This window comes from Sciurus vulgaris (assembly GCF_902686455.1).
Source record: "Sciurus vulgaris genome assembly, chromosome: 2".
Lineage (NCBI taxonomy): Eukaryota > Metazoa > Chordata > Mammalia > Rodentia > Sciuridae > Sciurus > Sciurus vulgaris.
The window spans coordinates 168,511,536-168,526,967 of NC_136462.1; the positions used below are offsets into that span (position 1 = coordinate 168,511,536).

At 36.5% G+C, this 15,432-nt stretch overlaps 1 long non-coding RNA gene across 1 annotated transcript in view; it reads left to right on the top strand.

Annotated features, from left to right (window-relative positions):
- The window catches only part of LOC306653829, a 34,763-nt gene extending 25,825 nt beyond the window's left edge, over positions 1–8,938 (top strand). Inside the window, exons 2-3 of the long non-coding RNA XR_013761798.1 lie at positions 407–535; positions 2,756–8,938. This is a non-coding gene — a long non-coding RNA (uncharacterized lncRNA). The remainder of the gene's footprint in view (positions 1–406; positions 536–2,755) is intronic.
- Positions 8,939–15,432: the final 6,494 nt, after the last annotated feature.

Here is a 15,432-nt window from a genome sequence, read left to right on the forward strand (position 1 = left end):
TTAACAAGAAGAGATTTCAGAATAGAAAAGATATCCTTTTTTGTGAGTTTAGTTGTATTTTAATTTATAACTAAGGAATTTGGAATAAAGACCTCTGATAAGTTACCATCTGGGTAAGGAAGATCATTGGCTATATTGTGTTGATGTTTGCACCCTTACCATTTGGTGCCTGGTACATAATAGATACACAATTGTGGGTTGAATGAACAGAATCTTAAAATTGGTTTAAGAGGTTTAAAGGTTTAAAAGATTAAATTGTTGCCACCAAAAATATATGTTAAAGTTCCAACTCTGGGTACAAGTGAAGAGGACTTTATTTGGAAAGAGTCTTTGTAAATGTAATTAAGTGAAGGATCTCAGATTCAAAAATCCTGGATTAATCATGTGGACTTAAATCTGATGACAGATGTCCTTCTAAGAAGAAGAGAAGAAACAGACACAGAGGGGAAGACATGAGAAAATGCAGGCAAAGTTTGGAAGTTAAGTTTCTGCAAGCTATGGGACATCGGGAGCCACTAAAAACTGAAAGAGGCAAGTAGCAATTCTCCCCTACAGCTTTTGGAGGGAGTGGTACCTTGCTGATACCTTAATTTCAGGCCTCCGACCTACAGAAATGTGAGAGAATATATGTGTATCGTTTTAAGCTACAAGTTTGTAGTAATTTATTGTGACAGCTCTAGAAAATACATACAGAGGTATAGAAATAAAATATGTGACCAAAGCTTATGGTACATTAATAATGGTTTCAACCATAAAACCATTCAACAAATATTTATTGAGCGTCTACTATGTACCACACTACTCTAGGGAAATATACAAAGGACCCCACATTCATGGTGTTTATATTCTAGCAATATGTTGGTCAGGGAAGTCATTTTTATTTGAAGTTCCTTTAACCTTTAACCAAGGTGTTTGCATTTGTACATATATCAGAACCACAGGTTAAACACAGCTGGTGGTAATGAAATCACTCAGACCACGAAGAAGGTGGAATCACTGGGGAAACACTCTCCGTATAAGATAAACATTCTAGATTTCCAAATAGGAGTGTTATTTCTTGATAAGGATAATAAAACAAAGACTTTTGGGATTTTATGACCTTCAGATTTCTGTTGAGTACTTGGGATAGACAGGAATTGTCCAGTTGCCTACAAGGGAACGTTGATCTTCTGTGAGCAAGGGGTTTGGGTAAAATGGAACAGTATTCCAACCTGGAAGAAAAATAAATCAAGGAACTTTTTCCCAAACTTGTTTTTATATAATACTTTAAAATATGTTTCTTGCACTTTTGACAGGTGCTGTTGATTAACTGGCAGAGGGGACTAGCTGACAACAAGACAAATGAACATACAACAACTAATATTAGAGGAGAGATTTGATTTGAAAGCCTCTGTGTGTGTGTGTGTGTGTGTGTGTGTGTGTGTGTGCTTTTTTTTTTTTTTTTTTTTTTTTTTTTGAGACATAGTCTTGCTATTTTGCTCAGTGTGGCCTCAACCTCCTGGGCTCAAGCAATCCTTCTGCCTCCGTTTCCTGAGTATCTGGGACTACTACTGCACACCGCTGCACTCAGTTAAATTTATGTACTTGTGATTATGATATTCTGTTATCTTTTGTGCTATATCAGTTTAATTAAATGGTCTTAATGAGTTTCAACTTAAAATAACCAAACATAATTTTGTGCTCACTAATTATTTGGATGGATTAGAATACAACATACCAATATTTCATTATATTCTGCAAAATCTCTTTGATTGCTACGTGATCTCTCTAACACTACAATTCAGAGGCCCCCTGGTGAGCATCAGTTTACAAGCAGAACGAATAAAATGCCGGACAAAGCATAGGTGAGAAATCAAATCTTACAGAGCTAAAAATTTGGTGGTTACAGATAAATCAGAAAACTTAGTTATATTTCAACATGTCAGTGTTGAATTATACATGTATTGGAGTTATGCAAATTTGATTTGGCAAAGAAAACCCAAAAATATACAACAGCAACCTTTGAAAGTGGCACCTGCTGGGAGGTCGAGGGTGGTGTGTTTTCTTGCATACGTGGAAGCTAGAGAGAAAAAAGGAAAAGAAAGATGGGGAAGGAGGGAGTCTAAAAATAAATAAATTGGCACCTGCCATCCCACTAATTAGGTGTGAGCCCTGTGGTCAGTGTGAAGTGGGAATTCCCTTAGCTCCTCTGGTCCCGGTCCCTTCATGCTTCGTGTGTGTGTGTGTGTGTGTGTGTGTGTGTGTGTGTGTGTGTGCGCGCGCGTGTGTGTGTGTGTAACTTAGTTGAATATCATTTTTGTATTCAAAATTACATAATTTTTCATACACTGTGTCCCCTGATTCCAAGCCAACTGCTGTCACTAGCTTCAACCAGATTTTAATTTAACTGTATTGTTTTTTTTTTTTTTTCCCAGTTAAATCATTTAAAATTTATTAAACTTTTTGGTTAAAATAGTTGGAACAAGTATATACAATCCTATTTTACTAGAACTGATTTTAAGAACCAGGGCTGACTCATGCCAGTACAACTGTTCCACATCTCAGACATCCTTAATGGCATCGCAACCAAGACACAGAATGAGAGTCACTTTTAAATAAAATAAAGGCATTTTTATGTTCTCAGTTGCTAACTTAATGTGAACTAATGTGGCATTCTGTATTAAATTTTTTGAAAGGGATATAGATTGTATTTTAGGAGTGATTCGAGGAATTTTTTTCAAAAGAAAATTGACTCTGGAATTTCTATTTCAGAGAGAATCTAAACGCAGCAAGAGAGAGAAGAGGGGTGGGGAGACAGTCTGTTGAATACTGGGTGACACAGTCAAAAATGTGAAGAGTGACGATGATAGCACCAGGAAATGGCTCAACTGCTATCTCACCAGAGACCCTGAGCCAGAACCATGCAGCTAAGCTGCCTGTGGAGAAACTCTGAGAAGGTAACTGTTCCTTGTTTGGAGCGGATACATTTTGGACTGATTTGTTATGTAATAGTAGATAACAGATACAATTGGTATCATAGATTTGAAGAAAATGTAGGGTCTTTGTCTTTGGATATTTTGAAATCAAGACAGAAAAGATATATGCAAAAAACAACTATGGGTTAATGTGATAAATGCCCTTATTGGGGCAAGTTATCAGTGAATCCAAAAATATGAAGGTGCAAAAATTGGCATATTCTCCACTAAACAAAAAATTATCTCTCCCTAACAAAAATTTTCTACTTTTTGGAAATCCAAAAGGACTATTGCCCAGGGAAGTCCAGGCAATACAAAGATAAAATGGGGGAGAGGAAGAAGAGCAGGAAACTCAAAGGAGGGTCACTGACATTCATTGGTTCATTGTGTCCTGTGTACTTTATGCACACGGTGTTATTTGATGTTCACACCAGTTCTATGATTTAGGTATAATTTTCTTTATTCTATGAATGGATACCTGAGACCCAGTAAGTGCTGGATCTAGAATTTAAATACATGGGCTATTAATCACAAAAGCTTATTTTTATTTTACTGTGACAGATTGCGGTTTTGAAGTATTATGAGGCATTTGGCAAAGTTGATTGCTGAGACTATGTTAAAGGTCAGACTCTGGTCTGTGGTAGACAGAGACCAAATTTTCTTATTAGTCAACTGACAACAGACAGCTTTTATATTTTCATAGAAGTTGGTAAAATATTTTGGAAAGAGTCAGAAATTAAACAATGAGTGAAAGTAATCTAACCAGTAGGCTTTTTTCTCCTTAGTTCCCTAACTTTATAGACAAACAATACTTTCCCATCTTATTTAACTTTCTTGAAATACTCTAAATGAGAATGTTCACTATCATTTTTAGCTTGACAGTTAGGATTATGTCCAAATTTTGAAAATCCCTTGAGTAATTAAGAATAAACACAGGATATTTCTCTTAAAAAAATCAGTGGCTGACACTTCTTTGAGAATATAAATTTTACCATCACCCTTATTGGTATTGATCTAAAATCCTATAAAATCAGACTTGTAAAACTGAATTGAAAGGAAATGGTTATTATCAGGAGAGAAATGGTTGGAAGTTGGTTCGGATAATTGTATTGCTAGAGTAGAGAACCATTTAGTTCTTTTTAAAATTCATTTTGTGCTGCTCGAAGAGAGTAGCAAAGCCTGGATAATTTACAATGAACAGAAATTTATTGACTCACAGTTCTGGAGGCTAGGAAGTGTCATATCAAGGTGCTGCCTTGGTGAGGGTCTTCATGATGTGACATGACATGGCAGAAGGCATCACGTGGTAGAGAGCCAAGAGATTGAGAGGACCAAATTTCCCTTTTATGCCAGCATCAGTCTCACCTATGAAAGCAGGGTCAATCATCTCTTAAAGGTCTCACCCCTTAACACTGTTACAATGGTAACTGAATTCCAACATGAGCTTTGGAGGGGGCACACATTCAAACTATAGCACTTTCTACCTTGAGAGATATTGAACACCCCTTCCAAATAGTCCCATCATTGTTTTTTCCTACAATTGCTAGGATAGGAGTCCTTTCATGTTTCTGCAAGGCTTAATCTTAAATGGGCATAGGAAGGAATGACATGATCAGAAAATAAAATACCAACCCCAAAACACAGACCCAGGGATTTCCAGTGTGAATAAATCTCTGTGTGCAAGCCTCTTTTATGTCTTCCAGAAAATGATACAAAATCTTCAAGGAGAATGAAAATACACCACATATTCCATCTTCAATGAAAGTAAGGAGGCAAATAAGATCCATAGACTGTAAAATTAGAAAACAACAGAGAGGAGCGACCACTGGGGAAAAGAAAAGGAAAGGAAAAAGGAGGGGTCCTGCTGTTTTTGCAAAGCAAATGCTCCAGCATTGAGCTATGTCTCTAGCCTTCTGGTCCTGCTGTTTTTAAAGAGATTTGCATTGATTTTGTGATGTGGTTGAGGGAGTAACTTAAATGCAAAGGGACTATGAGCAGTTTAGCAATGTGAAAAATGTGAAATCAAGAGTAAATGTAAAATGTTTAGCAAACAACATGGTGTGGGCACAAGCCAATGGCAGGAATGCTTGAGAGGGTATTGGGTTCTGCTCTATGTCAGTTAACCCTTTGGTGCCTGGCTGTTCCTGGTATTTTCAAGGGAGAGACTGAGATGAACAGGATAGCCTATGGATTATCTAAATAGCTCAGAGCCACTGCTAGTTTCCAGCTGATACTTAAATATACTAAAGTTTTAACAAAGTGTGAGTACTGACTGAAACTCAGCTTGGAGTATAATCTAAATAAAACTTGGCTCAAATTTTATTTGAATTGGGCTTAAGATGGCATTTTGGGCAGAGGGTATAGATCAGTGATAGAGAGCATGCTTAACATGTGCAAGGCCCAGGGTTCAATTCCCAGCCCCAAGAACAAAACAAAACAAAACAGAACAAAACCAAAAAAAATGGCATTTTGCCTACCCTTGCTTTGCATCTGGGGACTAGGGAGTCCATAAAATCTCCCAGATGTCTGTAATTCACACTAGACATATTTAGTAGCTATAGGAGATAAAATTTCTGAAGAAAGAACATGGACTAGAATGGTCTAGACTGATATTTTAAAACTCTGGCTGCAATACCTTTCCCAAGCATCAATCAGTTGTATAAATTAATTTAATCTGCTTTTGTATATTAGGTTTGGAAGGTAAAAATAACAAGATACTGTTTCTTGGCAGTGTGATCAATTAATGCCTGCCACATATACCAAACTGAGGAAAATAACAGGATACAGGCAATCTTAATACCAAAATCTGGGTTGATTTTCTTTCTTTTTTTTTTTTTTATTTAAAGGGAAATAATTTGTAATGCTGAGGACATAAATAGGTCATGATCTTTCTTCTAACAAATAACTTGATATTTCTCTGCTTTCAGTAAGTATAACCAATTCTGAAGATTCTGTGATCTATAATTCTGTCAGGCTGATTTCATTGTATCATGTGTTTTCAATGCACAAAAATTTCAGTCATATTTGCATGGTATTTAAATTACTTCTGATGTACCTTTTTATGATTTTACTCTGTTGCTTTTTATCTGATATTATTAAGAAAAACAAAACAAACAAACAAAAAAAACTACCCAAAACTTGTAAGAAAGGAAAAAAAAATTGTGGATCCTGTATTTCCATTTTGTCAGATGATACTCTATTCCCAGGCCAAATTTTGGAAAGTACTTTTCTTCTTTTTTCTATGAAGGGCCAGATAGCAAGTATTTTGGACTATGTGGGCCATTTGGTTTCTGTTACAGCCGGTAAACTCTGCAGTAAAAACAGCCATCTACAACATGCAAACAAATAGGTGTGTCTGGGTTCCAATAAAACTTTATTTACAAAACAGGTAGTGGCCCAGAGACTTAACAAGACTGTAGTTTTCTTACTTGTCAATGATATATAAATTTGTTTTATTTACAATTTACTACTGATTAGGGCTCAGGAAATTTGCAACTCTGTAAAAATGAATGCTTATTTATTGAAAATGAATAAAATGTAAGTGATTTTTACCTAATATGATGTGAATAATTTGTCTAGGTGCGGTGGGAATTATTTTTGCCTGACAGTTATACAGGTGATTTTTCTTGGGTAGAAAACATAACCCCAAAGACATAATCCCATAAAACAACACTAGTTTGGCACCTGCCTTTGTGATTTATTGCAGCAGTATTATTTTCTTTCGAAGACTATATAATCATCAGTTCTTTGTATCTGTATGTGTGTATGTGTGATGTATGCATGTGCTTACGTACTAGGGATTGAACCTAGGGCCTCGCACATTCCAGGCAAGTGTTCTACCACAGAGCTATATCCTCACTCCTTTTTTCATTTATTTTTATTTTGAGACAGGGTCTCATTAATTGCCCAGGCTGGCCTCAAACTTGTGATCCTCCTGCCTCAGCCTCCCTAGCAGCTGGGCTCACATGTGTGTACCACTGTGCCCAGACCTTATATCTCCTTTTGGAGCCAACTTTGTTGTTTCTAAAAAACCATTAACTCTTAATGAGTTTAATGAAAATTTGATTTCTACTCATTATAAATTTATTTGAAAATTATATAATTTTAAATAGTTTGAAAATCATACTTTAGACATTTTCTGTTAAGATATTTACCTAGATTACCTTGTTCCTATCTCTCAATTTTATGAACAGGGAGGGGGGATATGACTTCCTTTTATTTTATTTTTTGGCGCTGAGGATTGAAAGCATGGGTGTTCTACCACTGAGCCCTTTTTAGTTCCTGTTTTGAGACATGGTCTCCTGCTAAGTTGCCCAGGCTGGTCTTGAACTTGCAGTCTTCCGATCTTAGCCTCCTGAGTGGCTGGGATTACAGGCATGTACCACCGTGCCTAGCCTAGCTGTTTCCTTTAACTTCTAAATGATTTAACGAAGAACTAAAGACAAAACTATGCAAATGTGATAAAGAAGCCATGGGTACTTGGAAGCAGTGATGCAAGTCTAACTCCAGCTACTGGGCAGGCGGAGGTAGGAGGATTGCAAGCTCAAGGCCAGCCTGGGAAATTTAGCAAGACCCTGTTTCAAAAAATAAAATAAAAATGGCTGGGGATATATCTCAGTGGTAGAGAGCCCTGGGGTCAATCCTTGTATTTCACATCGTACCCTTCACCAACAATAGAAAGAAGCCTTGGGTCCCCTTGGCATTTAGCATGTGGCTTCATGTTTGGCAGTAGTAGAAAGCATATGGCATGGGTTTCCAGTTCTTATAAAGTAAGTCTCTTGCCTCATTTTTGATGTTCTTGCAGCACTTTTCTCAAGATGGCAGGTGTTTTGCTCTCTAGAAGTTGTCAGCACACTTCTCTGTTGCTACCTTTCATATGTGAAAATGAAACAGATATAAAGTAACTTTTCAGTACAAATTAAATCCATACTTTAAATATTCCCCCAGGGCCCCCCCAAAATCTTTCAGAGGTATTTGAGAACTCCAACTTTTATTCTCCCCCTTTGGTTCATGACAATGACCATAACTGGGGAGAGACAAAACCTTTGAAGGACAGCTGAGTTCATGCCAATCAGCAGGCAGAGGCAAACTGAAATGGATTTTCTTTCACTTTGGAATAGATGGTGTAGTGTCAAACTGAAAAACATTATTCATGGTTTTTTTTCTACTGTGTAATACTTGAAAGTCAAACTGAATGTCAGAGATAAAAATGTCATGCAGATCGTAACTAGGTTCCCGTGGGTTTGCTGGAGATGCACACAGTTGAGACTTTTGACTGAGGTACAGAAGGTCAGTTCAGCTCTGCTGTCCCCCAACCATCCCCTGCTATTCCTCACTCCAAAAGAGTAGTTCACTTTATTGTGTCTAGTTAAAACTCAGGTAAGACTAATATTCAACTGGGCTTCTCCAAGATTGAAGACAGTAAAGTAGGGAATGTATTAAAGCTTCAAATTTTTTTTTTCTAGAAAAAATAAACTCATGACTCTCACACAAATATAAAATAGACATGTCAAAGATTTTATTTAATTCATATGTTAATGATGGAACTAGGAAAATCTTATAGCCAGTTTAAAGAATTGAAACAGCATACATACATATAGGCTATCAGAAATGTTGAAATGAATTTAAATTTGTTTAATTGGTACCAAAATGACTTCTTCCACAGAATTGGAGGGAAATACATTGAACCTCCACAAAGTTTGTTTGCTTATTTGCAGATGAGAATCATTTGTATTTCTTTTCTTTAAATAGCAGTATATACCAGGTATTTTAGTCAGCTTTTTCACTCCTGTGACTAATTGACCGGACCAGCACAACTGTAAAGGAGGAAAGGTTTATTTGAGGGCTCATGGTTTCAGAGATCTTAGTCCATAGAAGGCCGGCTCCATTTCTCTAGCTGGAAGTGAGGCTGAACATCATGGCAGGAGAGAGTGGCAGAGAGAAGAGGCTCACATCACAGTGATCAGGAAGGAGAGAGAACGAGAAAGAGACTCCACTCTCTAGATACAAATATATACCTAAAGTCGTGCCCCAATTCCCACCTCCTCCAGCAACATCCTACACTTCAGTTACCATCGTAATCCCTTTGAGGGGATTAAATCACTGATTGGGTTAAGACTTTTACTACCCAATCATTACTCCTCTGAACCTTCAGGTATTGTCTCACACGTGAGCTTTTGGGGGGACACCTCACATCCAAACCATAACACCAGGTGTGGTGGTGCCCACCTGTAATTCCAGGGACTGGGGTCATGAAGCAGGAAGTTTACAAGTTAAAGTCCAGCTTGGGTAACTTAGGGAGACCCTATCTCAAAATAAAAAAGTAAAAAACTAAAAAGGGCTGGGGCTGTACTTCGATGATAAAATACCACTGGGTTCAACCCCCAACACCAATACATAAACACATTAATTGATAAATAGAAGCATTCTTCATAGTAGCCAAACTGTGGAAGCAACCCAAATGTTCATCAGTTGATAAATGGGCAAACAAAATATGCTATATCCATACAATAGAACACCATTCAGACTTAAAAAGGAAGGAATACTTGCTCTTCCTATAATGAGATAAACTGAAAATACTGTGCTACATCAAAAGAACCAGACACAAAGGCCATATATTGTATGATTCCGTTTTTATGGAGAATAGGCTATTCCACACAGGAAGAAAGTAAATCAGTAGTTGGAAAGAGCTGGGAGGAGGGTGAAAGACTATGACAGTTAATGGATATGAAGTTTCTTTTGGAGTCATGAAAATGTTGTGGAATTAAATCGTGATCATTACATGATTCTGAATCTCTTGCATATTTTTCAGTTACGTACACTTTACAGAATTGCAAAAAGCCCAAGTGGAAGTGTGTAAAGATGGCATAGAATCCCATCACCTGGAAAAGTATATTAGACAATGCCTAGTTTTCTATTGGAAACATTCTGTAGGTTTTTGTTTTTTTTTAAATGCATTTTAGTCCTTTGCAATTTTTCCCTACACAAAAACCTGACTAAAATTCTGTTTGTATCTCTAGGGTTATATAAAACCCAAAAGGCAATAGTGTTCTCCTCCTGCATCTGTTTGCCAAAAACAATCAAAATAGAACAACAGATGGACTGAGTATCAGGCACTTAAAAGCTGGAGAAATCTAATGGAAGGAAAAGTAAGCTTTAAAATACTCTTTTGCTTAATCATTGCCCTTACAGTTTATTACTTTGCATTCTACATTGTGGAAGATTTTAAAAGAAATCTATGAAAGTGTGCTGTCTTAACCTCCCTATTTTCATGGTTACAATCTTTTCAACATCTTGAAATATCAGAGAAAGTACCATGAATCAAAAGCCTTGGAGTATGATGTGAAAGTCATGTGACAAGTTTTCCTGGAAGGATGAAGAGATACCACACTGTGTTCTACCTGACCTGCCTTCCAAATGCCTTCTTTATGCTATCCCTGCTCGCTGAATTGGGATAACAGAATAGGGACAACTCCCAGAATAGCAATCCTGAATCTTTTCTTGCTCATTTATTCTTCAAAAGTTCCCAGTTGGGCTAATTCTTCCACCTACTTTCCCTTTTATCTTTTTGTTCCCATTAAGCTTAATTTCATCTTCTTGACTTCTTTAAGTCTTCTCTCCTTCCACTAGGAGTCTTAGCACATCAGTGCCTTGGCAAACAAACCAAGCTAACATTATTTTCATTTTCCCCAAAAGGGCACACACAGAAAGGGCTATCACAAAAATTTGTAATTGGGTGTTTTCCTTCATGCCACATTTTATTTTAAACCTAATGCTTAAATACCTTTGTCATATACCTTGGAATAGAAATAGCTACTGCACTATAATTTTAAGTAAGTATACCATAAATGTGAATAATCTTGTTAGACCTTTATAAAAAAGGATTCCTATGCTTTTTTCTCAATGGCAACTGGGCTCTTTCCCGCACTCCTAAAATTCAACCAGGAGAAAGGATTGTATTAGTTTTCTGGGGCTACCATAACAAAGTACCATTGACTGAGTTGCTTAACAGGAATTCATTTTCTCATAATTCTGAAGACTGGCAATCTGATCTCAAAGAGTTGGCAAGCGTTGTTTTTTTTTCTGAGTCCTCTCTCTTTGATTTGTAGATGGCTATTTTCTCCCTGTATATATCCGTGTCCTGATCTGCTCTACATATAAGAACATCAGTGGTGTTGAACTGAGATCCACCTTATCAAACTCACTTTTACCATAGCTACCTATTTAAAGACCCCACCTCCAAATATATCACATTCTAGGAAGTTAGACATGTAAATTTTCAGGGGTATCAATTCAATACATAACAAGGAATATCCTCTTCATTTTAGTAGAAGAATACAGTGCTCAAGGATTAAGTTACCTTTGAACTATCTGCCAGCGTATGTAGCCAACATCTCTAATTGATAACCCATACTATGGTTCCCTTTAAGTCATTCTTAGCAGTAAGAGTTTTTCTGGTACAGAACTTCTTGTGGTTTCAAAGTTGGCATTACAGAACAAGCTTGAATAAAGCAGTGCTTTTATATTTTTTCTTTAAAGATATAAATTACGAACATATGTTAACATGATAAATATTCTTCTGGGTTTCCAGGTGCTCATGGTTGATTTAAATATTCATATAAAAGCATCATAAGTTTTTAAATGTGTTTTTAAAACAAGTTTATGGAAAGATAATTTATAGATGATAAAGTTCACAAATTTAAGATGTACAATCATTAGGGGCAGTGGTAGACTTTCCTTGTATGCACAAGGCCCTGGGTTCCATACCTAGCACTGAAAAAAAAGTGTACAAAATCACAAGTGTGGGTGCAATTGTATGGAGAACTAATCTGTGCTCTGCATGTAGATTAACTACAATCTCTCTAATAACTCTTCAAGGTTGACATTATTGGTATTTATTGCTAAGCACATGAGTCTCAGAAATGTGAATAACTTTCTCACATTCACATAGGTGGTCTCAGGATGTGACTCAGTGTGTAAGTGCACCTGGGTTTAATCCTTGGTACCAAAAAAAAAAAAAAAAAAATTACATAGGTGATAAAGGACCTGATCATTCAGACCCAGGTCCGTTCAGTTCTAAAACCTGTACCCTGTACCACCCAGCCTCTCTGTTCCCATTTTTACATAGGTAAAACATATTTAATATATGAAAATTAAAGGGCACAAATATAGAAAGTGAAAATAAAATCACCTGTGATCCCATTGCTCAGAGTTAACCCCCTATAATCATTTTAGCATATGCCCTTTTAGTTTTTTAACCTATTTATATGTATCTAGTGGATATATCTTAGTTCATTCTATCTGCTATAACAAAAGTACCATGGCTTAAACAACAAACTTCATTTCCCATAGTTCTGGAGGTCAGTGAGTCCAAGATGAACACACCAGCAGATTCTGTTTTGTGGGGGTCTACATTCCAGCTCAAACATGGCCTTTTTCTCTTTGTATCTTCATATGGTGAAAAAAATGGGAGATCTCTGGAAGTCTCTTTTTCTAAGGGAACTAATCCCATTCATGGGGGCTGCACCCTCACAACCTAATTACCTTCCCAAAAACCCACTTCCTAATACCAATGCACTGGGGGTTGGAATTTCAACATATGAATTTGGGGGAACATGAACATTTAGCCCATTCATAGTATGACTTCAATTCTGTTGTATGAAAAATTCTATTCTTTTTTATATGTTGCAAAATGAAACAGTTGTCTGTGATTCCCATTTCATTAGGCTATATGGCCAGCACACATATAGCCTAGTGAAATGGGAATCACAGACAACTAGGTTGTCAGAAGATTTATCCTTGTAAGCATTAGGTTCTTAGCCTTCCCTAGAGTGAAAAAGAAAAAAATAAGAGACTTTACACTGCTAGGAAAGTGGGAAAAAGTCCTTGATCTTCAACCTAGTATGGCAACCTTCATCACTATGTAAATGTCCAGTGGTTCAGGTGGGCAGGAACGCCACTCTTTAAGGTCCAGAATAGTATAGATAATTTTGTTGGGTGCTTATTTTGAGCTTCCCTCTGATGTCTTGTCACCACTTAAGAGTGCTGTGAGGTATGGGCCTGGGTCCTCCATCCCACTGTCTAGAGGTCTCTCTGCTTTATCTGCCTATCATTCTCTTTCCTGCAATTCCTTCTCACAGAATAATCCTACTTGCTCATTTTTTTTTTTTTTTTAAGAGCTAGGAAGGGAAATTACAGTTTTGAAAAAAAAATAAAGAACTTGGCTTTTGAAAAATGTTTCCTGTTTTATTCTGATTATTATTTAATAAATCAGGATCACATTCTACCCTGTGTTTTTATCCATTCTGAAAACCTTTGTGTTTTTTAATTAGTTATTTTCCTTGTAGTTAAAATTTAAGAATTATTTGTTGTATTTTGGATACAAATTCTTCATTAGATAGGTATTTTGCAATTATTTTTCCCACCCTGTCTTTCAGTTTCTTAACAGTGACTTTTGCAGAGCAGAAATTTAAAATTTTAATAAAGTCCAATTTATCAATTTTTCCTTTTATGGATTGTGCTTTTGGCCTTGATATAAAAATTTGTCTCCTAACTCAAGGTTATGTAAATTTTCTCTTATGTTTTCTTGTAGAAGTTTTATAGTTTTGCATTTTTACATTTAGGTCTATGATCCATTCCGGTCAATTTTTTTGTGAAAGGTGTAAGGTCTATAGCACCTTCTGTTGAAAGAAGTATCCTTTCTCCATTGACTTTTTAAAAATATTGAATTGTCTTTAAGCCTTTATCAAAGATCAGTTGAAGAATGGAGGAACTTTAGATTACGTAGAGGGAAATGAGAGGGAGGAGGAGTGAGGGAAGGAAAGATGGTGAACTGAGACAGACATTATTACTCTATGGACATGTATGATTACATGAATGGTATGAATCTACATCATGCACAACCATAGAAATGAAAAATTGTACCCGGTTTGTGTACAGTGAATCAAAATGCAGTTTGTAAAAATAAAAAATAAAATAAAAGATAAGTTGATGATATGTGAGTCTATTTCTAGAATCTCTATTCTGTTCCATGGCTCTGTGTTCATTTTTTTCATGGGTACCATGGTGTCTTGATTATTGTAGATTTAGAGTAAGTCTTGAAATTGGATAGTTTAAATTCCTTCGACTCTATATTCTATTCTTATGTCAATTATTCAAAGTCTTTTGCTTTTCTATATAGCCTTTAGAATAAGTTTCTTGATATCTACAAAATAATTGCTGAGGTTTTCACTAGGATAGCATTGAAACTACAGACGAGATTGAGAAGAACTACATCTCTGGGTGGAGTTCTCAATCAGCGATTGATGAGAATTGGTTGACAAATGCCTGAGCCTCTCCAGCCCTCAAGTGGAGGCTTTTTGCATGTTTTACAATGTCTTCCAGAAGTCCTCGGTAATATTAAGCACTAGTTTCCCACAAGCGTAATTTCTCATTAAGACACCCTTTATTTATTTATTTTTATTTATTTATTTTAATTAAAAATCATAAATTTACATAGGGCAATCTTGTTTGATTCATTCTGTTATTTTTTCCCTTCCCCCTACCCCTCTTTTCCCTCTATACAGTCCTTCCTTCCTCCATTCTTACCACCCTCCTTATCCCTAACCCTAAACCTAACCCTAACCCTAACACTAACCCCTCATATCCCCCCTTATATGTCCTCATCCACTTATCAACGAGATCATTCGTCCTTTAGTTTTTTGAGATTGGTTTATCTCACTTAGCATGATATCCTCCAATTTCATCCATTTGCCTGCAAATGCCATAATTTTATCATTCTTCATGGCGGAGTAGTAATATTCCATTGTATATATATGCCACAGTTTCTTTATCCATTCATCAACTGAAGGGCATCTAGGTTGGTTCCACAATCTGGCTATAGTGAATTGAGCAGCTATGAACATTGATGTGGCTGTATCTCTGTAGTATGCTGATTTTAAGTCCTTTGGGTATAGGCCAAGGAGTGGGATAGCTGGGTCAAATGGTGGTTCCATTCCAAGCTTTCTGAGGAATCTCCATACTGCTTTCCAGATTGGCTGCACTAATTTGCAACCCCACCAGCAATGTATGAGTGTACCTTTTTCCCCACATCCTCATCAACACCTATTGTTGCTTGTGTTCTTGATAATTGCCATTCTAATTGGGGTGAGATGAAATCTTAGGGTAGTTTTGATTTGCATTTCTCTTATTACTAGAGATGTTGAACATTTTTTCATATATCTGTTGATTGCTTGTACATCTTCTTCTGTGAAGTGTCTGTTCATTTCCTTAGCCCATTTGTTGATTGGATTATTTGTATTCTTGGTGTAGAGTTTTTTGAGTTCTTTATAGATTCTGGAAATTAGTGCTCTATCTGAAGTATGAGTGGCAAAGATATTCTCCAACTCTGTAGGCTCTCTCTTCACATTACTGATAGTTTCCTTTGCTGAGAGAAAGCTTTTTAGTTTGAATCTATCCCAGTGGTTGATTCTAGCTTTTA